General features: G+C 39.0%; 1 long non-coding RNA gene across 1 annotated transcript; it reads left to right on the top strand.

Moving 5' to 3' along the window:
- Positions 1-18,142: 18,142 nt before the first annotated feature.
- LOC138366517 (uncharacterized) lies at positions 18,143-19,415 on the top strand. Its single transcript, XR_011229153.1, has 3 exons — positions 18,143-18,568; positions 18,705-18,833; positions 19,212-19,415. It is a non-coding gene; the product is annotated as an uncharacterized lncRNA (long non-coding RNA).
- The last annotated feature ends 8,348 nt before the right edge of the window (positions 19,416-27,763 follow it).

The following is a 27,763-nucleotide window of genomic DNA, read 5'->3' as shown; positions in this document are numbered from 1 at the left end:
TCAGTGAGCTACAGTACAGACACTTAGGACTTATCACATTGATGATCCCAGAGAGTTTCGACGATACCCAGCCACGACGGACTTCAACATGGGTTCTCACTGGACCTCTACCGCTGTTGCAGCTTACTGTGGACCGCAGCCACCTGTCATGGAACGCTGCCGACACCCTCACCTCAGCTATGATTTTCATAGCGATCATCTCTGTATTTTTATCTGCAACAGCTTGCTACACCACGATCGTTACTCACTCATCTGACAGCTTCATCAGTAACTACATCATGTAGGATCTACAGCCTGGCCTGCAGACTCTCCGTCGCTGCCACTGCTTGTCCTTCAGGGACTCCCACGACAGCTGCTCTTTCATCAGATTCATCTACACGTTCACTGCATTCTGGTATGATGCCGACTCAAGCACTTTTCTTGCGCAGTACAGGACCAACAGCTTGCGTTTCCGACTCTTGATCGTTGCTTCCAGGACAATTTAGCTCTAACAGTGATTCCCTACGTGCCTACATTACCTCCTATGGTCATGGTGCCCGAGCCCATCCACCCCGGATCTAAATGCTCCACCAACGACCCAAGGACGCAACAATCATGCACATTCTTCTCTCCGAGCTTGTCTACACACTGCCTGCATCTTTTGGTACCGGACAACATGTTCCACAGCAACCCAGGGAACAGTAGCCTCGTATATTTTGTTGTATTGCTTTTCTTCCATTCCCTGGCAGGGGGAGTCCTGTAGCGAGTAAACCTTATACTCGCTCCATTATCTCATCATCCTAATGGCATAACTAATTAGCACTAACTACACAAGCTATAACCCTATCCCTATTTACAGGTAACAGTTCAACCATCCTCCTATCTTATTGGAGGGAGTTGAGGTGTAGTTACCGAATATAAGCAAGCGATATGTGCATAGCGGACGGTACAATTTCCAGTCAAGAATGTAGCACTCGGCGTATGCAGTTCTAATCGACCCCAAGACACTACAGCTTCGACACAGAACAGGCAGCAGACTACGACCTCATCCAGCTACAACGCTCTCCCACATAGAGCTCCACGACTCCGACCACACTCAGCTCTCTGCTCTGCTCCAAGCTCCGTCTCAACGTCTACGACACTGCTGTATGCAAGACTACCTAATAAATATGAAAACCCACTAACACCGTGTATCTAATCTACCCAACAACGTAACATAATCGTACGTTACAAACTCAGTGGTACCGGTTTCCACTTTCTAATTACGTTGTACGTCTGTATATATATACTATGGTCCTCATCTTTACTATAAGTACTTCTTAAACAGGAGGATGGGCTAAGATAATGAAATGGGTCTGTTAATTCTACTTAGTCCACTAATTACAATTAATACTTCTTCTCAAGTGTACACGTTAAGCTTGTTAAGATTATTTTTTTAAGTGGTACTCGTTATGAAGTGGTGAGACAATCGCCTGGCTTTTCGTGATATATTTATTTAGTACAGTCTTGGTTACAGCAGTTTGTTTGTTGTTGTTGTGGCTTGCATCCTGAGGAAGGTTGGTATAACTGGTCTAGGAGGATCTTTTTTTTATATATATATATTTATTGACATATACAATAGTTCTTACATTGTTGTACAGCCATTACACGCATAGCATTACAGGCAAGTCCTTAATATTAATTTTCACACATACACATGCCCAGGCAGCAGCCCATAGCAGCTGTCTAACTCTCAATTACATGTATACTGCTAGGTGAACAGATGCATCAGAGTGAAAGAAACTGCCTATTTTTTCCGCCTCCGCCGGGGATCGAACCCGGACCCTTAAGACTACAAACTCCGAGCGCTGTCTACTCACCCATCAGGCCCCCCTGAGGGCATCTCTATAAACCTAAAAGTCTTCCTGTCCCCGGCTACAGGAATCGTTCAGGATATTTAAAAAAATAGATGAACTTATAGCTAGTTGTTTAGTCTGAGTTGATTTGTTTTTGTATTGAGGCAGGTATTTGTTCCCATGATTCCATATATGACTAACCATTATGTGAGATGGGAATAATAGATGAACTTATAGCTTGGTTTTTGTATCTACACTGTGTCATCTTTCATACAGAATAGAGTAGCAGCACATTGTTATGTATACCTAAGCTTGTTAATACAACAACAAAATCTAAAAAAAGCATCCTAGTTAATATTTTAAATTTTCTTTAATAGATAAATTTATCGAGGTAAACTATTTTAAACTTACATCAAATGAGTAACGTTTCATGAAATTTCTATTATGACCTAAGATTTGTTAAAAAAAAATACTCTTTCTAAGAAACAGTTTTTTAGAGATTTAAATATTAGGAAGAAAATAACATAGAATAATGATATTTTAAAAATTTAATTTATATCTTATATAGAAAACAAGATACAATTTTAAAAATATATTAAAAAATATTTATATAAAAATGACGTCAACATCATTTGGGATCTTGGTAAGAATTATAATTTCTTGTTTTTCTATTTTTGAGGCATTGAATGCCCTTGAATTTATTTCATATTATACCAGGTGGCAATGTGGGATAGACAGTATATGAACACAGATCACAAGTGTGAGACTCAATAACTGGCTTAGCACCACACATGCAGAATTAGCTACTCTATAATTTGCCACTAACGCACTGAAGAACAGTGGTGGAGTAATTTTCTGTGATTCAAAGTCAGCTCTTCAGGCCCTTAATAAGAACCCAACATGCAAAATAGATACTAAGAATGTTGTAACATCCATTATAAACCACATTATTAATGCAAATAGCAAGATTTTCAGTCTTATTTGTATGGATACCATCTCACACAGGTGTTACCAACCTGGTATCTTAAAAATAACGTCGCTTTTCGCTCGTATGCGCACTATGGCCAAAAGTGAACGTAATTTGAAATGAAATCGACTCACAAAAGTGAGGTACTGTCCCGTTTTCTGTTTGAGTCGTCCAGCTTATTCGGTAAGGTTAGAAGAAGAAACTTTCAATTAACGTTTTTCATAACGCTTTGAAACTTTATGAGAATTTCCTGCCCACCTAACCTACCAGAGGACCCTTAACTTACTGTTGTTGAAAAATATCCCAAATTTATTTTCATTTTTTTTCATTTTCAAATTACGGTCACTTTCAGCCATACAGGCAAACGGTCAAAAGCGATGTTATTTTTAAGAGGACAGGTTGATGACACAGACAAGGCAGCAAAACTGCATGTGATAAGCCTGAAATTGAGTTGTATATGGGCATTTTACGCTGCTGTAAAAGCCGCAATATTTCAGGAAATTAGGGAAGACAGGAGAGCAGTTACTGACACTCAAAGGCCATAAAGAGCTATGGCATGTTTAGAACCGATAATTTTATGTACAGGCAGAATAAAACATTCGCTAGACATTGTGACATTGTAATTGTCTGAATTAGGCTGCGATATCGGTATCTATGGCAGGTTGTTGCAGGTAAGGAATCCCCCAATGGTGAACATTCCCATTGTAAACAATGTGAACAAGAGCTGGGACACACTCTCCAACACCATATCTGTGATTGCCCTGTTATCAGTGATATCAGACCAAATGGTATGACGTACTTTGAGCTCTGAAATTACTTCATACACTCAGGAATAGTGGAAGATATTCTTGTGCTGTACCTAGATTTTGCTAGTGGAGGCCAATAGATCAGACTTGCATTTCATGTTCTCTCCTGATTTTTAGTCAGAGTTGATCATTATAACTTATTTTTGAGTCATTATATGCCCAAAAATTTATTTCAAATACTATAAGCATCCTGTTGAATATATAAAGACAACATATGCTCTCCCACATAGAGCTCTGCGACTCCGGCCACACTAGGCTCTCTGCTCTGCTCCAAGCTCCGTCTCAACGCCTACGACACTACTAGCGTATCCAAGACTAATAAATAAATATGAAAACCCACTGAACACCGTGTATCTAACCTACTCATCCACGTATCATAATCGTACGTTACAAATCTTACATAGTAAGCACTTTACAATTTCAAAAATACCTTTAAAAATATTTATATAAAAATACATTTTTTTGAGATATATACAAGAGTTGTTAGATTCTTGTGCAGCCAGTACGCGTAGCGTTTCGGGCAAGTTCTTAACTCTTTGTTCCCTGGAATACGATCCCCGCACCTAAGAATCGTTGTTACAACCATGTACACATTTTACTGTTGAGTTAAACAAAGGCTACATTTAAGGATTTGCGCCCAGTAAATCCTCCACGGCTATGATACGAACCCAGGACAAAGTTGTCTCGGAACACTAGAACAATGTCTTACCACTACACCACGGAGATTGGAAACATTACAATTTTTATATCTAGCTTTAAATTATCTGCAAGCAAATTTTATTTTTAGGCATTACATGTACTTCAATTTATTTCAAATGCTAACAGGTTGTAATGCACCATCCTGTAGATTATACAAAGACAACATATGTACACACACCACAATTGTGAGACTCAATAATTGGCTTAGCTCCACAGATGCAGAATTAGCTGCACTACAACTTGCCACTAACACGTGATGAAGTAATTATCAATTTTAAACACAATTGGGGACGTATTTTTCATCTACATCCTTCTGAACCAACTGCTCTTCCCAACACTGAAGTAGTTGAAGACTGTGTACACCAAAACAGACATGAAACTACACCTGTCGATCTCATCCACCTTGACAACCTCAACTCACGCACTGAACTACAGACTCCCCAGACTCCAGCTGATGTCAAGACAGCTGTCATGGTCACTCGTCACAGAGCCCCTGGTGCGTCTGGCATTGGACATACCCTCCTTCGACAACTTCCTGTTTCTATCACTGCTTCTATCACTAACTTATTCAACGCCTCTCTTGCCTCTGGATATTTTCTTCTCACCTTCATATCTGCCACTGCTGTTCTTATTCCAAAACCTGGGAAACTTCACACTGACCCAAAAAACTATAGATCCATCAGCCTTCTGGAGACACTTGGCAAAGTCTTTGAAAGGATGGTCAACATGAGACTCAGAACGCACCTAGAAGACAATGACTTACTCACTAACAAACAGTTTGGATTCCGGCCTCACCGGTCCACACACGACGCCTTAAATATCATGACCAATTACATCAGCATCAATCAGCACCAAAGACTCAAGACTGCACTCATCACTAAGGACGTTGAGAAAGCCTTTGACACTCTTTGGCATGACGGACTAAAATTCAAACTATGCAATAACTTTAATCATCCCCTTATCACCACCAAACTTCTTACTTCTTAGGACAATTAGAATCAAGTTCCTCCGACAACACTCTGACTACTTCAACTTACACGAAAGTGTTCCCCACGGCTCTATTCTTGCCCCGACACTCTTCATCCTATACATCAACATCATTCCTGAGCCTATTTATCACACTATTATCTGCTACGCTAATGATGTCTCAACACCATTGATACACTATCACGCAGAGCACAAGCAGAACTCGATACTGTAACGGAATTTGAGTATGACTGGCGCATTAAAACTAACTCCAACAAGTAAAAAATCACCTACTTTTTCTGTGAAAGAACTATACGTCCTATTCCTGTTCAACTCTATTCACTCTCTCCTAACCCTACTAACATCTCTGTATCTCCTTCCACCACAATTCTTGACCGACAACTACTCTTTCACACACACATTACACAGAAACATACAACAGCTCTCCATGCCATGAACAAATTGTACAGACTAAAATTTGCAAAACCTGATATTGAAATGCACCTTTATAAAGCACTCATTAGTCCTCTCCTAACATATGCTCCAATAGCTCTTTCCTTAGCCGCACCCACTAATAAACTAAAACTTCAGAGAATACAGAACAGAACACTTAGATGGGTACTCAACACTCGATGGGACGATTTCAATACCAGCGAAAGTCTTCATGATAGTACCAACATTCCTGCCCTTAATGTCTACTGGAAAACTTTATTAGACAAACAACTTGACAGACTACTCTCTTATCACGAACAACACATTGACTCTCTCTTACACACTCTTAGACAACCACGGAACACCCACGACCTCTTCTCTACCATCTGGGTAGAGAAGAGGTACTAATAAATTACTACCTGCTTCCGCCGGGGATCGAACCCAGACCCTTAATTAGAATTATGAAACCCGATTGCTGTTCACTCAGCCGTCAAGCCCCCCTGACGGCATATCTATAAATTTAAAGGTCTTCCTGCCTCCGGCTATGCGAATCGCTTAGGATATCTGAAAATAGATGAACATATAGGTAGTAGTTTAGTCAGAGTTAATATTGTTTGTGTTTTGAGGCTGATATTTGCTCCCCTGATTCCATATATGACTAACCATTCTATGACATGGGAATATTAGATGAACTTATTGCTAGTTTTTTATCTACACTGTAATCTGTCATATAGAAGAGGGTAGCAGCACATTGGTGTCTATACTTTAGCTTGTTTATAAAAACATAAATAAAAAGATAGCTTCCCAGTTAATACTTCTCATTTTCTTTATTAGAAAAATAAACCAGTGAGACTATTTTAAACTTACATCAAATAAAAAATGTTTCACAAAGGTCCTATAATATTCTAAGTTACGTTAAAAGCATACACTTAGTGAGAAACATTTTTTGCTTAATACATAAATGCTTCTAAAATATGAAAGAAAAAAATAATATTTTAAAAACTGAATTTAAATCTTACATAGAAAGTTCGATAGAATTTAAATTTAAAAAATACGTTACATATAATGATATAATTAAACTTCATTAATTGCCAATTCTATCTTTCTTTTTATGTAAATAAATTTTATTTTAGAGGCAATATATGCCATTGAAATTATTACAATTGCCAACAGGTCCCACTGCAGCATCCTGTAGAATACACAAAGACACCAAATGTATACAGACCACAATTGTGAGACTCAATAACTGGCTTAGCTCCACACATGCAGAATTAGGTCCATGTGTGGAGATTCTGTGATTCAAAGTCAGCTCTTCGGCCTTAAAAACCCAACATGCAAAATAGACATTAGGAATGTTGTAACATCCATTATAAACAACATTATTAATGCAAAGAGCAAGAGTTTCAGTCTCATTTCTATGGATACCATCTCACATAGGTGTTGTCCAGCATGATGACACAGACAAGGCAGCTAAAACTGCATGTGATAAGCCTGAAATTGAGTTGGATATTGGCACTCCAATCTCTGCTGTAAAAGCCGCAATATTTCAGGAAATTAGGGAAAACAGAAGATCAGTTACTTACACTCAAAGGCCAGAAAGCACGAGTATAAAGAGCTATGACATGTTTAAAACCGAGAATTATATGTACGGGCAGCATAAAACATCCACTAGACAGTGTGACATTGTAATTGCCAGAATTAGGCTGGGATATTCATATATATAGTAGGTGGCTGCAGGTAATGAATCCCCAAATGGTGAACATTCCAATTGTAAACAATGTGAACAAGAGCTGGGACATACTCTCCAACACTATATCTGTGATTATTGCCCTGTTATTAGTGATTTCAGACCAAATGGTATGAGGTAATTTACGATATGTAATTACTTTATGCACTCAAGAATATTGAAAGATATTCTTGTGCTGAACCTAGAGTGTGCTAGTGAAGGCAAATAGATCAGTCACCCTTATATTTCACGTTCTCTCCTGATTTCATGTATGACTAACCATCCTGTGAGACAGGGATATTAGATGAACTGAAAGCTAATTTTTTAGCTTTTTTAGTTTTTTTGTAGCTACACTCTGTAATCTTTTATATAGAATAGGTCAGCAGCACACTGCTGTGTATACCTAAGCTTGTTTATAAATAATAATAATAATATTTTTAATTTACAAGTAGGTACAATGGGTTTGTGAGATTACATATGATTGCTATTTTTCCTTTTTTTGTAAAGCCACTAACATGCATAGCGAATAATTTATTTTAAAGTATAAAAAGAGATCATATATGAGTACCTTATGTTCTAATGTTATAAAGTATGATGTTATTCCAAAATGTATTGCTTTGCCTAAGAGACAATTCACACCACCATGGGAGGAGTGTAACGTAGATGTAGTAATTATTCCCAGGCAAAAGAAAAAAGTATGTACGAGATAGAGAGCTGAGATATGATTGTATAATTAGAAAATGACGTACAGAAAACACTCTACATGTATACTGTGATGGAACAGTAGCTAGGGATGGAAAGGCAGGATGAGGAGTCACTGACATCGGCACTGTAGATACTGTTATTGGACGCCGCTTAATTGACAATGTCTATTCAACGCAGGCTGAACTCCAAGCTGTATTAGCAGGATTACAGGAAACAGTCAAATGTGGTAAAAATGTCTTTTTTTATTTGTTTATATACACAAGAATTTTAACATGCTTGTAAAGCCACTAGCACGCATAGCGTTTAGGGCAGGTTCTCAATCTTATTTTTTCCCTGGAATACGACCCGCCAAATCATTTAACAACCTGGTACCCATTCCCTGGTACCGACTGGATGAACAAAGGCTACATTTAAGGATTGATGCCTAGTCAATCCTCCCTGGCCGGGATATGAACCATGGCCAAATCGCTCGCGAAGCGCCGGGAGAGTGTCTTACCACTGTGCCATGGAGACTGTTGTGGCTTGCATCCTGAGGTCTGTATATTTGGTCGAGGGGAAAAAATAAAAACAAAAAAGTCTCCTCATTAATATTTCACATTTTCCTTGAGAGACAACTTATTCCTCGATAGTGAACTATTATAAACATAACCCCGTACCCAGGAGTTAGGCAACTGTTGTGGGTCGCATTCTGGGAAAAGGGCAGTAGGCGGCCTAATGGTACAGGATAAGCCTTGTAGAGAGTAAACCTCCACTCTCTCATTATCTTAATGGCATAACTAATTAACACTAATTACAGAAGCTATAATCTTTTCAATAATTACAGGTAACAGTTCTTCCACCCTTCTATCTTATTGGAGGAAGCTGAGGTGTAGTCACCAAATATAAGCCAGCGATATGAGAATAGCCAAACTTTATGTTCCGAGTAGCTGAATCTAAAACAACAAGAATAGCCAACAGTACAATTTCCACAGTGATTCAGTGAGCTACAGTACAGACACTTAGGACTTATCACATTGATGATCCCAGAGAGTTTCGACGATACCCAGCCACGACGGACTTCAACATGGGTTCTCACTGGACCTCTACCGCTGTTGCAGCTTACTGTGGACCGCAGCCACCTGTCATGGAACGCTGCCGACACCCTCACCTCAGCTATGATTTTCATAGCGATCATCTCTGTATTTTTATCTGCAACAGCTTGCTACACCACGATCGTTACTCACTCATCTGACAGCTTCATCAGTAACTACATCATGTAGGATCTACAGCCTGGCCTGCAGACTCTCCGTCGCTGCCACTGCTTGTCCTTCAGGGACTCCCACGACAGCTGCTCTTTCATCAGATTCATCTACACGTTCACTGCATTCTGGTATGATGCCGACTCAAGCACTTTTCTTGCGCAGTACAGGACCAACAGCTTGCGTTTCCGACTCTTGATCGTTGCTTCCAGGACAATTTAGCTTTAACAGTGATTCCCTACGTGTCTACATTACATCCTATTGTCATGGTGCCCGAGCCCATCCGCCCCGGATCTAAATGCTCCACCAGCGACCCAAGGACGCCACAATCATGCACATTCTTCTCTCCGAGCTTGTCTACACACTGCCTGCATCTTTTGGTACCGGACAACATGTTCCACAGCGACCCAGGGAACAGTAGCCTCGTATTTTTTGTTGTATTGCTTTTCTTCCATTCCCTGGCAGGGGAAGTCCTGTAGCGAGTAAACCTTATACTCGCTCCATTATCTCATCATCCTAATGACATAACTAATTAGCACTAACTACACAAGCTATAATCCTATCCCTATTTACAGGTAACAGTTCAACCATCCTCCTATCTTATTGGAGGGAATTGAGGTGTAGTTACCGAATATAAGCAAGCGATATGTGAATAGCGGACGGTACAATTTCCAGTCAAGAATGTAGCACTCGGCATATGCAGTTCTAATCGACCCCAAGACACTACAGCTTCGACACAGAACAGGCAGCAGACTAGGACCTCATCCAGCTACAACGCTCTCCCCATAGAGCTCCTCGACTCCGGCCACACTCAGCTCTCTGCTCTGCTCCAAGCTCCGTCTCAACGTCTACGACACTGCTGTATGCAAGACTACTATATAAATATGAAAACCCACTAACACCGTGTATCTAATCTACCCAACAACGTAACATAATCGTACGTTACAAACTCAGTGGTACCGGTTTCCACTTTCTAATTACGTTGTACGTCTGTATATATATACTATGGTCCTCATCCTTACTATAAGTACTTCTAAAACAGGAGGATGGGCTAAGATAATGAAATGGGTCTGTTAATTCTACTTAATCCACTAATTACAATTACTACTTCATCTCAAGTGTACACGTTAAGCTTGTTAAGATTATTTTTTTAAGTGGTACTCGTTATGAAGTGGTGAGACAATCGCCTGGCTTTTCGTGACATATTTATTTAGTATAGTCTTGGTTACAGCAGTCTGTTTGTTGTTGTTGTGGCTTGCATCCTGAGGAAGGTTGGTATAACTGGTCTAGGAGGATCTTTATTTATATATCTTTTTATTGACATATACAATAGTTCTTACATTGTTGCACAGCCATTACACGCATTGCGTCACAGGCAAGTCCTTAATATTAATTTTCAGACATACACATACCCAGGCAGCAGCCTATAGCAGCTGTCTAACTCTCAATTACATGTATACTGCTAGGTGAACAGATACATCAGGGTGAAAGAAACTGCCTATTTTTTCCGCCTCCGCCGGAGATCGAGCCCAGACCCTTAAGACTACGAACTCCGAGCACTGTCTACTCACCCATCAGGCCCCCCTGAGGGCATCTCTATAAACCAAAAAGTCTTAATGTCCCCGGCTACAGGAATCGTTCAGGATATTTAAAAAAAAAGATGAACTTATAGCTAGTTGTTTAGTCTGAGTTGATTTGTTTTTGTATTGAGGCAGGTACTTGTTCCCATGATTCCATGTATGACTAACCATTATGTGAGATGGGAATATTAGATGAACTTATAGCTAGTTTTTTGTATCTACACTGTGTCATCTTTCATACAGAATAGAGTAGCAGCACATTGTTATGTATACCTAAGCTTGTTAATACAACAACAAAATCTAAAAAAAGCATCCTAGTTAATATTTTTAATTTTCTTTAATAAATAAATTTATCGAGGTGAACTATTTTAAACTTACATCAAATGAGTAACGTTTCACAAAATTTCTATTATGACCTAAGATTTGTTAAAAAAAAATACTCTTTCTAAGAAACAGTTTTTTAGAGATTTAAATATTAGGAAGAAAATAACATAGAATAATGAGCTTTTCAAAATTTAATTTATATCTTACATAGAAAACAAGATACAATTTTAAAAATATATTAAAAAATATTTATATAAAAATGACGTCAACGTCATTTGGGATCTTGCTATGAATTATAATTTCTTGTTTTTCTATTTTTGAGGCATTGAATGCCCTTGAATTTATTTCATATTATACCAGGTGGCAATGTGGGATAGACAGTATATGAACACAGATCACAAGTGTGAGACTCAATAACTGGCTTAGCACCACACATGCAGAATTAGCTACTCTATAATTTGCCACTAACGCACTGAAGAACAGTGGTGGAGTAATTTTCTGTGATTCAAAGTCAGCTCTTCAGGCCCTTAATAAGAACCCAACATGCAAAATAGATACTAAGAATGTTGTAACATCCATTTTTAACCACATTATTAATGCAAAGAGCAAGAGTTTCAGTTTTATTTGTATGGATACCATCTCACACAGGTGTTACCAACCTGGTCGCTTAAAAATAGCGTCGCTTTTCGCTCGTATGCGCACTATGGCCAAAAGTGAACGTAATTTGAAATGAAATCGACTCACAAAAGTGAGGTACTGTCCCGTTTTCTGTTTGAGTCGTCCGGCTTATTCGGTAAGGTTAGAAGAAGAAACTTTCAATTAACGTTTTTCATAACGCTTTGAAACTTTATGAGAATTTCCTGCCCACCTAACCTACCAGAGGACCCTTAACTTACTGTTGTTGAAAAAAATCCCAAATTTATTTTCATTTTCAAATTACGGTCACTTTCAGCCATACAGGCAAACGGTCAAAAGCGATGTTATTTTTAAGAGGACAGGTTGATGACACAGACAAGGCAGCAAAACTGCATGTGATAAGCCTGAAATTGAGTTGTATATGGGCATTTTACGCTGCTGTAAAAGCCGCAATATTTCAGGAAATTAGGGAAGACAGGAGAGCAGTTACTGACACTCAAATGCCATAAAGAGCTATGGCATGTTTAGAACCGATAATTTTATGTACAGGCAGAATAAAACATTCACTAGACATTGTGACATTGTAATTGTCTGAATTAGGCTGCGATATCGGTATCTATGGCAGGTTGTTGCAGGTAAGGAATCCCCCAATGGTGAACATTCCCATTGTAAACAATGTGAACAAGAGCTGGGACACACTCTCCAACACCATATCTGTGATTGCCCTGTTATCAGTGATATCAGACCAAATGGTATGACGTACTTTGAGCTCTGAAATTACTTCATACACTCAGGAATAGTGGAAGATATTCTTGTGCTGTACCTAGATTTTGCTAGTGGAGGCCAATAGATCAGACTTGCATTTCATGTTCTCTCCTGATTTTTAGTCAGAGTTGATCATTATAACTTATTTTTGAGTCATTATATGCCCAAAAATTTATTTCAAATACTATAAGCATCCTGTTGAATATATAAAGACAACATATGCTATCCCACATAGAGCTCTGCGACTCCGGCCACACTAGGCTCTCTGCCCTGCTCCAAGCTCCGTCTCAACGTCTACGACACTACTAGCGTATCCAAGACTAATAAATAAATATGAAAACCCACTGAACACCGTGTATCTAACCTACTCATCCACGTATCATAATCGTACGTTACAAATCTTACATAGTAAGCACTTTACAATTTCAGAAATACCTTTAAAAATATTTATATAAAAATACATTTTTTTGAGATATATGCAAGAGTTGTTAGATTCTTGTGCAGCCAGTACGCGTAGCGTTTCGGGCAAGTTCTTAACTCTTTGTTCCCTGGAATACGATCCCCGCACCTAAGAATCGTTGTTACAACCATGTACACATTTTACTGTTGAGTTAAACAAAGGCTACATTTAAGGATTTGCGCCCAGTAAATCTTCCACGGCTATGATACGAACCCAGGACAAAGTTGTCTCGGAACACTAGAACAATGTCTTACCACTACACCACGGAGATTGGAGACATTACAATTTTTATATCTAGCTTTAAATTATCTGCAAGCAAATTTTATTTTTTAGGCATTACATGTACTTGAATTTATTTCAAATGCTAACAGGTTGCAATGCACCATCCTGTAGAATATACAAAGACAACATATGTACACACACCACAATTGCGAGACTCAATAATTGACTTAGCTCCACAGATGCAGAATTAGCTGCACTACAACTTGCCACTAACACGTGATGAAGTAATTATCAATTTTAAACACAATTGGGGACGCATTTTTCATCTACATCCTTCTGAACCAACTGCTCTTCCCAACACTGAAGTAGTTGAAGACTGTGTACACCAAAACAGACATGAAACTACACCTGTCGATCTCATCCACCTTGACAACCTCAACTCACGCACTGAACTACAGACTCCCCAGACTCCAGCTGATGTCAAGACAGCTGTCATGGTCACTCGTCACAGAGCCCCTGGTGCGTCTGGCATTGGACATACCCTCCTTCGACAACTTCCTGTTTCTATCATTGCTTCTATCACTAACTTATTCAACGCCCCTCTTGCCTCTGGATATTTTCTTCTCACCTTCATATCTGCCACTGCTGTTCTTATTCCAAAACCTGGGAAACTTCACACTGACCCAAAAAACTATAGATCCATCAGCCTTCTGGAGACACTTGGCAAAGTCTTTGAAAGGATGGTCAACATGAGACTCAGAACGCACCTAGAAGACAATGACTTACTCACTAACAAACAGTTTGGATTCCGGCCTCACCGGTCCACACACGACGCCTTAAATATCATGACCAATTACATCAGCATCATTCAGCACCAAAGACTCAAGACTCCACTCATCACTAAAGACGTTGAGAAAGCCTTTGACACTCTTTGGCATGACGGACTAAAATTCAAACTATGCAATAACTTTAATCATCCCCTTATCACCACCAAACTTCTTACTTCTTAGGACAATTAGAATCAAGTTCCTCCGACAACACTCTGACTACCTCAACTTACACGAAAGTGTTCCCCAAGGCTCTATTCTTGCCCCGACACTCTTCATCCTATACATCAACACCATTTCTGAGCCTATTTATCACACTATTATCTGCTACGCTAATGATGTCTCAACACCATTGATACACTACACTACCTGTCACGCAGAGCACAAGCAGAACTCGATACTGTAACGGAATTGGAGTATGACTGGCGCATTAAAACTAACTCCAACAAATAAAAAATCACCTACTTTTTCTGTGAAAGAACTATACGTCCTATTCCTGTTCAACTCTATTCACTCTCTCCTAACCCTACTAACATCTCTGTATCTCCTTCCACCACAGTTCTTGACCGACAACTACTCTTTCACACACACATTACACAGAAACATACAACAGCTCTCCATGCCATGAACAAATTGTACAGACTAAAATTTGCAAAACCTGATATTGAAATGCACCTTTATAAAGCACTCATTAGACCTCTCATAAAATATGCTCCAATAGCTCTTTCCTTAGCCGCTCCCACTAATAAACTAAAACTTCAGAGAATACAGAACAGAACACTTAGATGGGTACTCAACACTCGATGGGACGATTTCAATACCAGCGAAAGTCTTCATGATAGTACCAACATTCCTGCCATCAATGTCTACTGGAAAACTTTATTAGACAAACAACTTGACAAACTACTCTCTTATCACGAACACATTGACTCTCTCTTACACACTCTTAGACAACCACGGAACACCCACGACCTCTTCTCTACCATCTGGGTAGAGAAGAGGTAGTAATAAATTACTACCTGCTTCCGCCGGGGATCGAACCCAGACCCTTAGAATTATGAAACCCGAGTGCTGTTCACTCAGCCGTCAAGCCCCCCTGACGGCATATCTATAAATTTAAAGGTCTTCCTGCCTCCGGCTATGCGAATCGCTTAGGATATCTGAAAATAGATGAACATATAGGTAGTAGTTTAGTCAGAGTTAATTTGTTTGTGTATTGAGGCAGATATTTGCTCCCCTGATTCCATATATGACTAACCATTCTATGAGATGGGAATATTAGATGAACTTATTGCTAGTTTTTTATCTACACTGTGTAATCTGTCATATAGAAGAGGGTGCACATTGGTGTGTATACTTTAGCTTGTTTATAAAAACATAAATAAAAAGATAGCTTCGCAGTTAATATTTCTCATTTTCTTTATTAGAAAAATAAACCAGTGAGACTATTTTAAACCTACATCAAATAAAAAATGTTTCACAAATGTTCTATTATATTCTAAGTTTTGTTGAAAGCATAAACTTATTGAGAAACATTTTTTGCTTAATACATAAATGCTTATAAAACAAAGAAGAAAAATAATGATATTTTAAAAATTGAATTTATATCCTACATAGAAAATTCTATACAATTTAAATTTAAAAAATGCATTACATATAATTATATAATTAACGAACATTAATGGCCTTCTTTGTGCATGTTTTAGAGTCCATGAATCAATTTTATTTTTAAGGCAATATATGCTATTAAATTTATTACAAATGCCAACAGGTCGCACTGCAGCATCCTGTAGAATACACAAAGACACCTTATGTACACAGACTACAATTGTGAGACTCAATAACTGGCTTAGCTCCACACATGCAGAATTAGGTCCATGTGTGGAGATTCTGTGATTCAAAGTCAGCTCTTCAGCCTTAAAACCCCAACATGCAAAATGGACATGAGGAATGTTGTAACATCCATTATAAACAACATTATTAATGCAAAGAGCAAGAGTTTCAGTCTCATTTCTAGGGATACCATCTCACATAGGTGTTGTCTAGCATGATGACACAGACAAGGCAGCTAAACTGCATGTGATAAGCCTGAAATTGAGTTGGATATTGGCATTCCAATATCTGCTGTAAAAGTCGCAATATTTCAGGAAATTAGAAAATAATAAAAAAAACTAGAAGATCAGACTAGAAAATAGTAATCAGTTACTAGACTAGAAAATAATAATAATAAAAAAAAAATTGTATGTACTAGCTCTATCTATAAATCCATCAACTTTTGTATCTCACCTTGTATGTATGTACTTTGCCTGAATAAATATTTGTATTTGTATTTTGTAATTACAGAACTCAAAGTTCCTCATACTATTTGGTATGAAGTCACTTAAATAAGTTTTTACTTAAAAAGTTTACTTACTTAAGAAGTAAGTTTTAGTCTTTAATGTTTTTCCTGCCCGAAACCCTTTGCGTAATAGTGGCTTTAGGCATTGTATGTGCTAGCTCTATCTATAAATATCAATTTTTGTAAAATCTCTTGTATGTATGTACCTTACCTGAATAAACATTTATTTATTTATTTATTTATTTACTTATAACAGGGCAATCACAGATATAGTGTTGGAGAGTATGTCCCAGCTCTTGTTCACATAGTTTACAATTGGAATGTTCACCATTTGGGGATTCATTACCTGCAGCCACCTGTTATAGATATCGATATCCCAGCCTAATTCTGGCAATTATAATGTCACACTGTCTAGTGGATGTTTTATGTTGCCCGTACACATAATTCTCGGTTCTAAACATGTCATAGCTCTTTATACTCGTGCTTTCTGGCTTTTGAGTGTCAGTAACTGCTCTTCTGTCTTCCCTAATTGCCTGAAATATTACGGCTTTTACAGCAGAGATTGGAATGACCATATCCAACTCAATTTCAGGGCTTATCACATGCAGTTGTAGCGGCCTTGTCTGTGTCACCAACCTGTCCTCTTAAAAATAACGTCGCTTTTGGCCGTTTGCCCGTATGGCTGAAAGTGACCATACTTTGAAAATGAAAAAAAATGAAAATAAATTTGGGATTTTTTCAACAACAGTAAGTTAAGGGTCCTCTGGTAGGTTAGGTGGGCAGGAAATTCTCATAAAGTTTCAAAACGTTAATTGAAAGTTTCTTCTTCTAACCTTACCGAATAAGCCGGACTTAAACAGAAAACGGGAAGTACACTTTTGTGAGTCGATTTCATTTCAAATTACGTTCACTTTTGGCCATAGTGCGCATACGAGCGAAAAGCGACGTTATTTTTAAGAGACCAGGATGGTGACACCTGTGTGAGATGGTATCCATACAAATGAGACTGAAACTCTTGCTCTTTGCATTAATAATATGGTTTATAATGGATGTTACAACATTCTTAGTATCTATTTTGCATGTTGGGTTCTAAAGGGCCTGAAGAGCTGACTTTGAATCACAGAAAATTACTCCACCACTGTTCTTCAGTGCGTTAGTGGCAAATTATAGAGTAGCTAATTCTGCATGTGTGGTGCTAAGCCAGTTATTGAGTCTCACACTTATGATCTGTGTTCATATACTGTCTATCCCACATTGCCACCTGCTATAATTTGAAATAAATTTAAGGGCATTCAGGGGCGTTTATCATTGTTTGGCCGAAAAAATTCGGCCAAACACGAAAAATTTATAAAAATACTACAACGTTCTGGCAACACCGTGGTGCAAACCGTTTAATGTTATGATAATAAATAACGTAATTAGAGTAAATTTTCCAGCCGCAATTGTCCGAAATCTGGTCCTCGCGGCTCGGGTGCGCCGTAGGGTGATGCGTCATACGTTGTAAGCGTCTAGTATTTCGCAATAGAGTGGAGAATATCTTGTTATGCATATACAAATTATAAACACACTCGCTGGCAACTGTCTTCTGTGAGAGGGAGGGGCTATAATCCGATTACTGGCTCAGTCAACCTCTCAGTGTCTGTGCCGGCGGTCGTATGCCTGACGCGCTCGCACAGATCGTATTTTCTTGCATATACTGCACAATGGATATAGTATCGGACAAGAAGAAAGCTCTAAAGGCAAGAGCTCTACGCGTTAGCCAAGTAAAGAAGGAGCGTAAAGCCACACTGAGGCAAAACAAGAGTTCTCTTGAGTGAAGAGAGAGGGCAGCCTCCCGCCCCCACAACACACTACCTCGCCTCACACCCAGGCACCCACACCTCCTGTGGCACCTGCCACACCTCTGTGGCACCTGCCACACCTCCTGCTGCACCTGCCACACCACCTGCGGCACCTGCCACACCACCTGCGGCACCTGCCACTCAAGATCTTAGACCTGCAACTCAAGACGTTCTCCCTCTTGATGTTGCAAGATGTTGCATATTTCAGACCAATTATATTAGGTTAGTATGTATTATTTTTTATATCTTGATACTATATCATAAATAATTGTAAATATAAAGCTGCTGTCTTTTTTTTTATTTTTTTTTATTTATTTTTTATTTTTTTTTTTAATAATTTTTTTTTTTTTTTTATCAGGCGATCTTCATGGAACTTACACACCTTACTGAAGGAATGCCAATCTACAAGGGTGGTAATTTTGATTGAAATTGGTAGTTCATCAACCTCAGCCAAAGGTGGCTGAACTTTGACCTTCATTTTTTACAGGTAACTAATTTGCAAATATATGGTTGAATAACTTTTTTATTTATTATTCAATTTACATGGAACTTGCACATTATATGTAGAGTCTGTGCTTCTAAAAACCCAAGTTATATATTTCCCCTAAGATCATTTATTGATTTTATATATATTTATAAACATCATTTTGTTGCATAATTTTTGGGGTGAACTTTGAAAATTTGTATTATTGCACTAAATAGGTTTGGGATAATAATGCCACTAGACAACCTTTATTATATAGTATTGTGATAGCTGAGTATCATAGAAATAATATCAGTTGATATTTGTATTTGTTATATCAACTTTAAAACATGTAAAAAAATGGTTAAAAAAAGTTTTTTTTTTTTCTCCCTCTCTATTTAGGCTGCGATGCTGAAACTTGGAACACTTGCAGCACTCTTCACGTGTAACACGTCAATAAATTTTCATTGCACTAGAACAACTTTTATGAACCCTAACTAACGCCCCCTTCAATGCCTCAAAAATAAACAGATGGAATTTTTACTCAGTTATAAGTGGTAAATGATGACGACGTCATTTTTATATAAATATTTTTAAAATACATATTATAAATTGTACCTTGTTTTCTATGTAATATATAAATTTAACTTTTAAAATATCATTATTCTATGTTATTTTATTCCTAATATTAAAATCTATAAAAAATTGTTTCTTAGCAAGAGTATTTTTTCTTAACAAATCTTAGGTCATAATAGAAATTTTGTGAAACGTTACTCATTTGATGTAAGTTTAAAATAGTTCACCTCGATAAATTTATCTAATAAAGAAAATTAAAAATATTAACTAGGAAGCTTTTTTTAGATTTTGTTGTATTAACAAGCTTAGGTATACATAACAATGTGCTGCTACTCTATTCTGTATGAAAGATGACACAGTGTAGATAAAAAAAACAAGCTATAAGTTCATCTAATATTCCCATCTCACATAATGGTTAGTCATATATGGAATCATGGGAACAAATACCTGCCTCAATACAAAAACAAATCAACAGACTAAACAACTAGTCTTATTGTTTATGGGAATGACCATATTCAACTCAATTTCAGGCTTATCACATGCAGTTTAGCTGCCTTGTCTGTGTCACCATGCTGGACAACACCTATGTGAGATGGTATCCCTACAAATGAGACTCTGAAACTCTTGCTCTTTGTATTAATAATGTTGTTTATAATGGATTGAAATTGCAATTGAAATTTAAATAAGTTTATTGAGGTAAAATACACACAAAGGAATGAGGTAGCTCAAGCTATTCTCACCCCGTTCAGTACATCGTGTTCATACATATATACAAACACATCACAAACAATAAACATATTGCCGAACATTCTGAGAGATGAACGTATACATTTCCTCCTTTACACAAGTAGTATGGTATCAGACGTACACACAAATACTTTTATGACTTAGGTATACTGTATAGACAATTTGCAAGAGACATGCAGATAATTCAATAAAAGATTACAGTCTTGGTGCAAAATTCTTATATCTCTCCTAATATCATCAACCTTTCCGTTGTGACACATCCAGGCTATTTGTTCAGGAACAGTCCTTATCACAGTGTTTCTATATACATTAATCAAGGGACAATCAAGAACATAATGGACAAGGGTGTAAGACCTTAACATACCACATAGCTTACACTTCGTGTCATTATCATGAACACCTGTCCCATATTCCCAGTAATATTTGTACCCAAGCCTGAGCCGCATGTGCACAGAGTCACTCCAAGCATTTCTCCTTTTACCACAAGTGAAATGGGTGTTTTGACTCACATAAATAATAATAATAATAATAAATAATTAAATAAATGTTTATTCAGGTAAGGTACATACGAGAGATTTTGCAAAAAATTATCGATTTATAGATAGAGCAAGTACATACAATGCCTAAAGCCACTATTACGCAAAGCGTTTCGTTTCGGACTACAACATACATGTAGTGTTGCATGGTTTGTTGTTGTTGTGACAGATTCAGCTACTCGGAACAAGTTCCAAGTAGCACGGGCTATGGTGAGCCCGTAACTTACCTGGCACAGGAGCGAGGCAAGAAGCACGGGCTATGGTTAGCCATGTATGGTTTGTTCATTTGGTGCATCACGTTAGTGTGATCTCTGTGTGTAATGATGTAAGGGCGAAGAGGAAGAACGGCCTATTGACATAGCTCGGGTGCAGGGGGGTTGTGTAAAATCCTGGTTTGTGCCTCGGAGAGGCTATGGGATCCAGTAAGTTCAGTAGAACATCGGCTTCAACCCTTTTACCCTGTCGTAGGTCAGTCGATTAAGGCAGTGTCTGGGATGCTCCCGGACGCAGGTTCGAATCCTCGTCATGGCCCTTGTGGATTTGTTCTTATGGTTTGACTTCTCTGATATATTATACCTCTCCTCTCCACTTCTGCCTGTGCCTGAATATTTCTGATTATGCTTCTTATTTGTCTCATTGTGAATTCACATTCAATGTCAACTTGTGGTTTTGATGTGGCACGTTTGGCCAAGTCATCCGCTACCTCGTTGAGCACTATTCCAGCATGAGATGGAATCCACATGAATTTCACACTGTGACCTTTCAGCTGTATCTCAGTTATCCTTTTCTTACAATCCTCAACTATGGATATGAAGACTGGGTTTCAACTGTTTAAGAAATCAAGTGCTCCTCAGCTATCGACAAATACAAAAACATTTTTGTCGTCATGACGCACTTCCTCCAAACACGCCAGAATGGCCTGCAGTTCAGCTTGTGTGGATGATATATAATTACTAAGCCGGAGTTCTATTATCCTGTCCACAGTCCCAAACTCCGTATATTCCCTTATTAGGCCACCACACCCGGCCCTGCCATCCTCCGCCACCGACCCGTCACAATATACATGTAAACTGTTGCCTCTTGGTAACCGAGATATCATGCTTCCATACAAACACCGTAATTGTCCCGGTTCATGATGAATCTTTTTCACCTTGAGAGGTAAACAATTTCGAGGTCTATTTTCTGTACTTTCCAGGGAGCAGACCTATAACACTGGTAGTTGTTGTTGTTGTTTAAGATTCGCTACTCAGAACAATAAGTTCCAGTAGCACGGGCTATGGTGAGCCCGTAAGTGGAGGCTCTTTGGAGCCATTATCTGTATCAGTGGCTGATACTAGAGATATGGCGATGGATGGGGGTCTTCATGATGGTTTTCTATATATACTATACCAATATATGGAGCTATACCAATTATGGAGCTGGTGGGGTTAGTGTAGACCTCTAGGTTTTCCGTTTTTTCTTTGCCTGCGACTTTGGCTGAGCAGTGCTGTCGTTGGAGTTTGGTGAAGTGGCCTCCATGAGGAAGTCTTGAACTGTGTAGGTGTCGTATTTGTGATGCGGCGGTGGAGCTCCTACTATGATTTCCTCGACTGAGGAGTCCGTAACCTCCGTAGTGGGCGTTTTTGTCTTTCGCCTCGCAGCCTTAGGTAGGTTCAGGTGTCGTTGATTGGTGGTTCTAGCTATTTCAGGAGCGCTGGTGGTGCTGTTATCGTTTGTAGACAGCACGTCTGCTAGCGCAGCTGCTGAGATAGTGATGGTAGGAGTGTTGGGAGCTGAAGAAGGAATTACCTCTGTTTGTGTCGCCCGGGCCATGGTCGGTTCTGGAGTCGGTGTTGAAGTTGACCACCTGGTCGTCCTGCTGGTAGTCTCCGGAGTGGTAGAGGAGGCAGTGAGATTTACGCCAGTGGCTATGATGGGGGCCAGGCCATTGTCTATGTATAATGCGTTTAGTTCACTGACAAAGCGCTGGTTGTCTGGTCCTGCAAGCCTTTCCGCTAGTTTAAGAAGACCAGGGATAATGCCAGCACGGGATGCAGGGAGCTGTGAAGGAGCCTGTGGGACCTTGGGTCCCCAATGAGAAGGCTGTGTCGCCTGCTGGGAGGAGCCACATGTTGGTAAGACTGGAAAGTCTTCTGGTCGACTAGTGAGAGCTAAGGTGGTGGGTTGAACGCTTGGGGCTCTGGTCGAGGAGGTAGAAGGGTTGTTTCTCTTGGCTTCAACCTGGGCCACGATGCTTTCCTGTCTGCGGGGGCAGCGGTAGGAAATTGCGGGGTGATTGCCATCACAGAGCAAGCAGCGATGGACGGTTGCCTTGCATATGGAGTAGTGATGGTCCAGTGCGCACAGGCTGCACCTCTGGACAGGGTGCTGACACTTGTTGGTCGGGTAGGAGAGCTCGTAGCACTTAAAGCACTGCTGGATCTCATGGTATCGTTCCTTTTTTATTTAGTGGGGTGGTATTTTTAGGCCGAAGCAGTAGAATCCTTGTGTGGCAGCCTGGGTGGCCGCAGCTATGGTGGTGAACGTAATCTTCATTGATGTTTTGTCGGTGTTGCAGAACTCTAGGTTGAATACCGACAGGTTTGGATTTTCGTGCTCGATATTGTCCTTGATATGATGTTGAGATCGCTCAGAGATCCACCGGCTGGTCTTGCTGATAAAAACAGTTCTTCCGGCCAGGAACTGACGTGGGAAGTGAGGATGTAGGTGGTGCTCTTTACGAAGAATGGCATCGTTAGTCAGGAGTTTTTCTAGCTCCTCTTCACATGAAAAGAAGAGCACCATATCTTCACCTTCCTGAGTAATATCAGCGGAGTCGAGGCCAGTAACGTCCTTCAGGACCTTTAAAATATTGCTTCTCCCGATAGTATGACCGTCAAGTGGAGTAGCTCTGACCTTAAGACGTTTGGGTCGCATTGTGCCCACACTGCTCCTTGTGATGAGTGGTGTCAGACTGGACCACTGCCGTTCTGGACTGTAAACTGACCAACGACGATTGATTGATGAAGATTAAGCCGCCCAAGTAATGGCACGGGCACGAGTAGCCCGTAAGTGGTAAGGGCAACGACGATTCCGTTCTAGAGGCTTATATTACAAGCTTTGCCTCACTTTGTCAAACCGACTAACGTCTATGCAGGCTACCTGTTGCCTGGTCTGATTGAAGCTTATGCACTTTGGAAGTGATAATAATTGTAATTATCGCGAATAGGATTAGTGTAGAACTTCCTGGAAAGAGGAATTAAGAGGCGCATCAAATTATCTATATTGCAACTAATTATATTGCTCCTTAATATAATTGCTACATTTCCATTAGGTCAGGTTGACTTACGTTCACGTTAATCAATATAGATTGGCTTTGTTTACAGAGAAGCTATGATGTAGCTGGCTCAAACTTTCTCAGGTAAATACATTTCCCGGGGTAATGATATTTATTTTCCTGTTATACAAGTCTTACTCGCCCATCAGCAAATAGAGCAAGGAAAACCCTGCACTTCTGAAACCAACAAAATTTGAAACCATTGATTCCTTTATAAATAACTTACGGCGTCATGAGCACTATGCTGACGGTGATGGGTCTGTTCAGATATCCCAATGTAACAGCTGGTAGCATATACAAAGACAACATATGCACACGGACCACAAGTGTGAGACTGAATAAATGGCTTAGCTCCACACACGCAGAATTAGCTTCACTACAACTTGCCACTAACACACTGAAGAACAGTGGAGGAGTTATTTTCTGTGATTCAAAATCAGTTCTTCAGGCACTTAGAAACCCAACATGCAAAATAGATACAAAAAATATCGTGACATCCAATAAAACAACATTATTCATGCAAATTGAGTTGGATATGGGCATTCCAATCTCTGCTGTAAAAGCCGCAATATTTCAGGAAATTAGGGAAGACAGAGGAGCAGTTACTGACACTCAAAGGCCAGAAAGCACGAGTATAAAGAGCTATGACATGTTTAGAACCGACAATTATGTGTACGGGCAGCATGAAACATCCACTAGACAGTGTAACATTGTAATTGCCAGAAATAGGCTGGAATATCGATTTTTATAACAGGTGGATGCAGGTAATGAATCCCCAAATGGTGAACATTCCAATTGTAAACAATGTGAACAAGAGCTGGGACATACTCTCCAACACTATATCTGTGACTGCCCTGTTATAATTGACTTCAGACCAAATGGTATGAGGTACTTTGAGGTCTGTAATTACTTCATACACTCAGGAATATTGGAAGATATTTTTGTGCTGTACCCAGATTGTGCTAGTGGAGGCTAATAGATCAGACTTACATTTCATGTTATCTCCTGATTTTTAGTCACGGTTGATTTATTTTTGTATTAAATCTGGTATTTGCTCCCATGATTCCATATGTGACTAACAATCATGTGAGATGAGAATATTAGATGAACGTATAGCTAGTTTTATATCTTCTCTGTGTAATCTTTCATACAGAATATGGTAGCAGCACATTGCTATGTATACCTAAGCTTGTTAATACAACAGCAAAATCTTAAAAAAAAGAGCGTCCTAGTAAATATTTTTAATTTTCTTTAATACATAAATTTATCCAGATAACTATTTTAAACTTACATCAAATGCGTAACGTTTTACAAATTTTCTATTATTTTCTTAGTTTCGTTAAAAAAATACTCTTATTGAGAAACAATCTTTATTTAAGGATAAAGTAGTAAAAAGTAAATAACATATTATAATGATATTTTAACAAATTATTTTAATCTTACATAGTAAGTCCAACAGAACTTCATAAATATATTTAAAAAAATTTATATAAAAATGACATTGAAATTAAAGATTAAGTTCCATTGTATTGCTTTCTCAAAATTTGTATTTTTAACGGCATTATTTGCCCTTGAATGTATTTTAAATTGTAACAGGTGACAGTGTTACATCCTGTAGAATATACAAATAACGCGTGCTCAAGGACCACATTTGTGAGACTGAACAACTAGCTTAGCTCCACATGCAGAATTACCTGCACTACAACTTGCCACTAACACACTGAAGAACAGTGGAGGAGTAATTTTCTGTGATTCAAAGTCAGCTCTTCAGGCCCTTAAAAACCCCAAATACAAAATAGACATTAGGAATGTTGTAACATCCATTATAAACAACATCATTAATGCAAAGAGCAAGAGTTTCAGAGTATCATTTGTATGGATACCATCTCACATAGGTCTTGTCCAGCATGATGACACCGACAAGGCAGCTAAACTGCATGTGATAAGCCTGAAATTGAGTTGGATATGGGCACTCCAATCTCTGCTGTAGAAGCCGCAATATTTCCGGAAATTAGGGAAGATAGAAGAGCAGTTTCTGACACTCAAAGGCCAGAGAGAACGAATATAAAGAGCTAGGACATGTTTATAATCGAAAATTTTATGTACGGGCAGCATTAAACATCCACTAGACATTGTGACATTGTAATTGTCTGAATTAGACTGTGATATCGGTATCTATGGCAGGTGGCTACTGGTAATGAATCTCCCAATGGTGAACATTCCAATTGTAAACAATGTGAACAAGAGCTGGGACATACTCTCCAACACTATATCTGTGATTGCAACGTTATAAGTGACTTCAGACCAAATGGTATGAGATACTTTTCGCTCTGTAATTACTTCATGTACTCAGGAATACTGGAAGATATTCTTGTGCTGTACCCAGTGTGTGCTAGTGGAGGCTGATAGATCAGTCACCCTTATATATCATGTTCTCTCCTGATTCCATGTATCACTAACCCATCCTGTGAGATGCGGATATTTGATGAACGTATAGCTAGTTTTTCATATACTGTCTGTAATCTTTTGTATAGAATTGGACAGCAGCACATTGCTGTGTATACCTAAGCTTGTTTGTGAATAATAATAAAAATATTTGTAATTTACAAGAAGGTACAATGGGTTTGTGAGATTACGTGAGATTGGTATTTTTCCTTTCTTGCAAAGTCACTGACACACATAGTGAACAATTTATGTTAATGTATAATAAGAGATCATATATGAGTACCTTGCGTTCTAATGTTATTGAGCATGTTATTCCAAAATGCATTGCTTTGCCTAAGAGACAATTCTCACCACCATGGGACAATTGTAACGTAGATGTAGTAATTATTCCCCTGCAAAAGAAAACAAAGTATATATGCAATAGGTGAGCTGAGGGCAACATATGATTGTATAATTAGAAAATGTCACAGAAAACACCATACATGTGTAGTAGCAGTGAAGTTGAGGACGTAGAACGTCTGTGACTACCTGACAGGTGAGCCACCTGTATGTCGGTGGTTAGCGTCGGGTGTTAAAACCACACACATTATGCCCAAAGGAGGTCTCCCTTATGTCGGTCTCCAGCAGAAGAAAGACAGTTACCAGACATTACACACTGCCACGTAGTCCCCCTTGAGATAAATATAGAAAATGGAAATAAATATGCCATAATAGAAAACGGACTTATTCAGGGGAGATGAACACTGACTGATGCCATTGACCACTAGCGATGTCTGTGCAGGTCACCAAGGTAATGAAATTGAAGTGCGATGGAAGGCGGCCTTTTAACCCCCTTGACATTAATGGGAATAAATATTTCATAACAGAAAAACGGTCTTAAAAACGGACGAAATTTTGGGTTGACTGGAGGCGGCCGTTTAATTCCCTTGAGCGAAAATTACAGGACTTAGGAGCGAACCTTTGTATTCCCAGTTTACATAATTATATATGATGGAAGGAAGCAGTTAGAGAACTGATAGGAAAAAAATTTGAAAATACCCCTGCTACAATGACCGGCCTTGGGGGGTCGGGGGGGATGGATACCCCCCTTTGCTACAATAAACGACCGTTTTGCTTTTCCTCAAGAGCGGTCATTGTAGCAGGTGTATTTTCAGATCTTTTTCCTGTCATTTCTCTAACTGCTTCCTCCCATCATATATAATTTTTATTATGATATATTTATTCCCATTTTCGATATTTATTTCCAAAGGGGATGGGGGTGGGGGGGGGGCGGAGAATAAAAGGCAGCCTTCTGTCGAGCCTAATGTACAATGACGTCATCCATAATAAACACG

Source organism: Procambarus clarkii, chromosome 19 (genome assembly GCF_040958095.1).
Source record: "Procambarus clarkii isolate CNS0578487 chromosome 19, FALCON_Pclarkii_2.0, whole genome shotgun sequence".
Lineage (NCBI taxonomy): Eukaryota > Metazoa > Arthropoda > Malacostraca > Decapoda > Cambaridae > Procambarus > Procambarus clarkii.
Note: the sequence above shows the minus strand (reverse complement) of the source record. Positions and strands in the feature narration are given on the sequence as shown.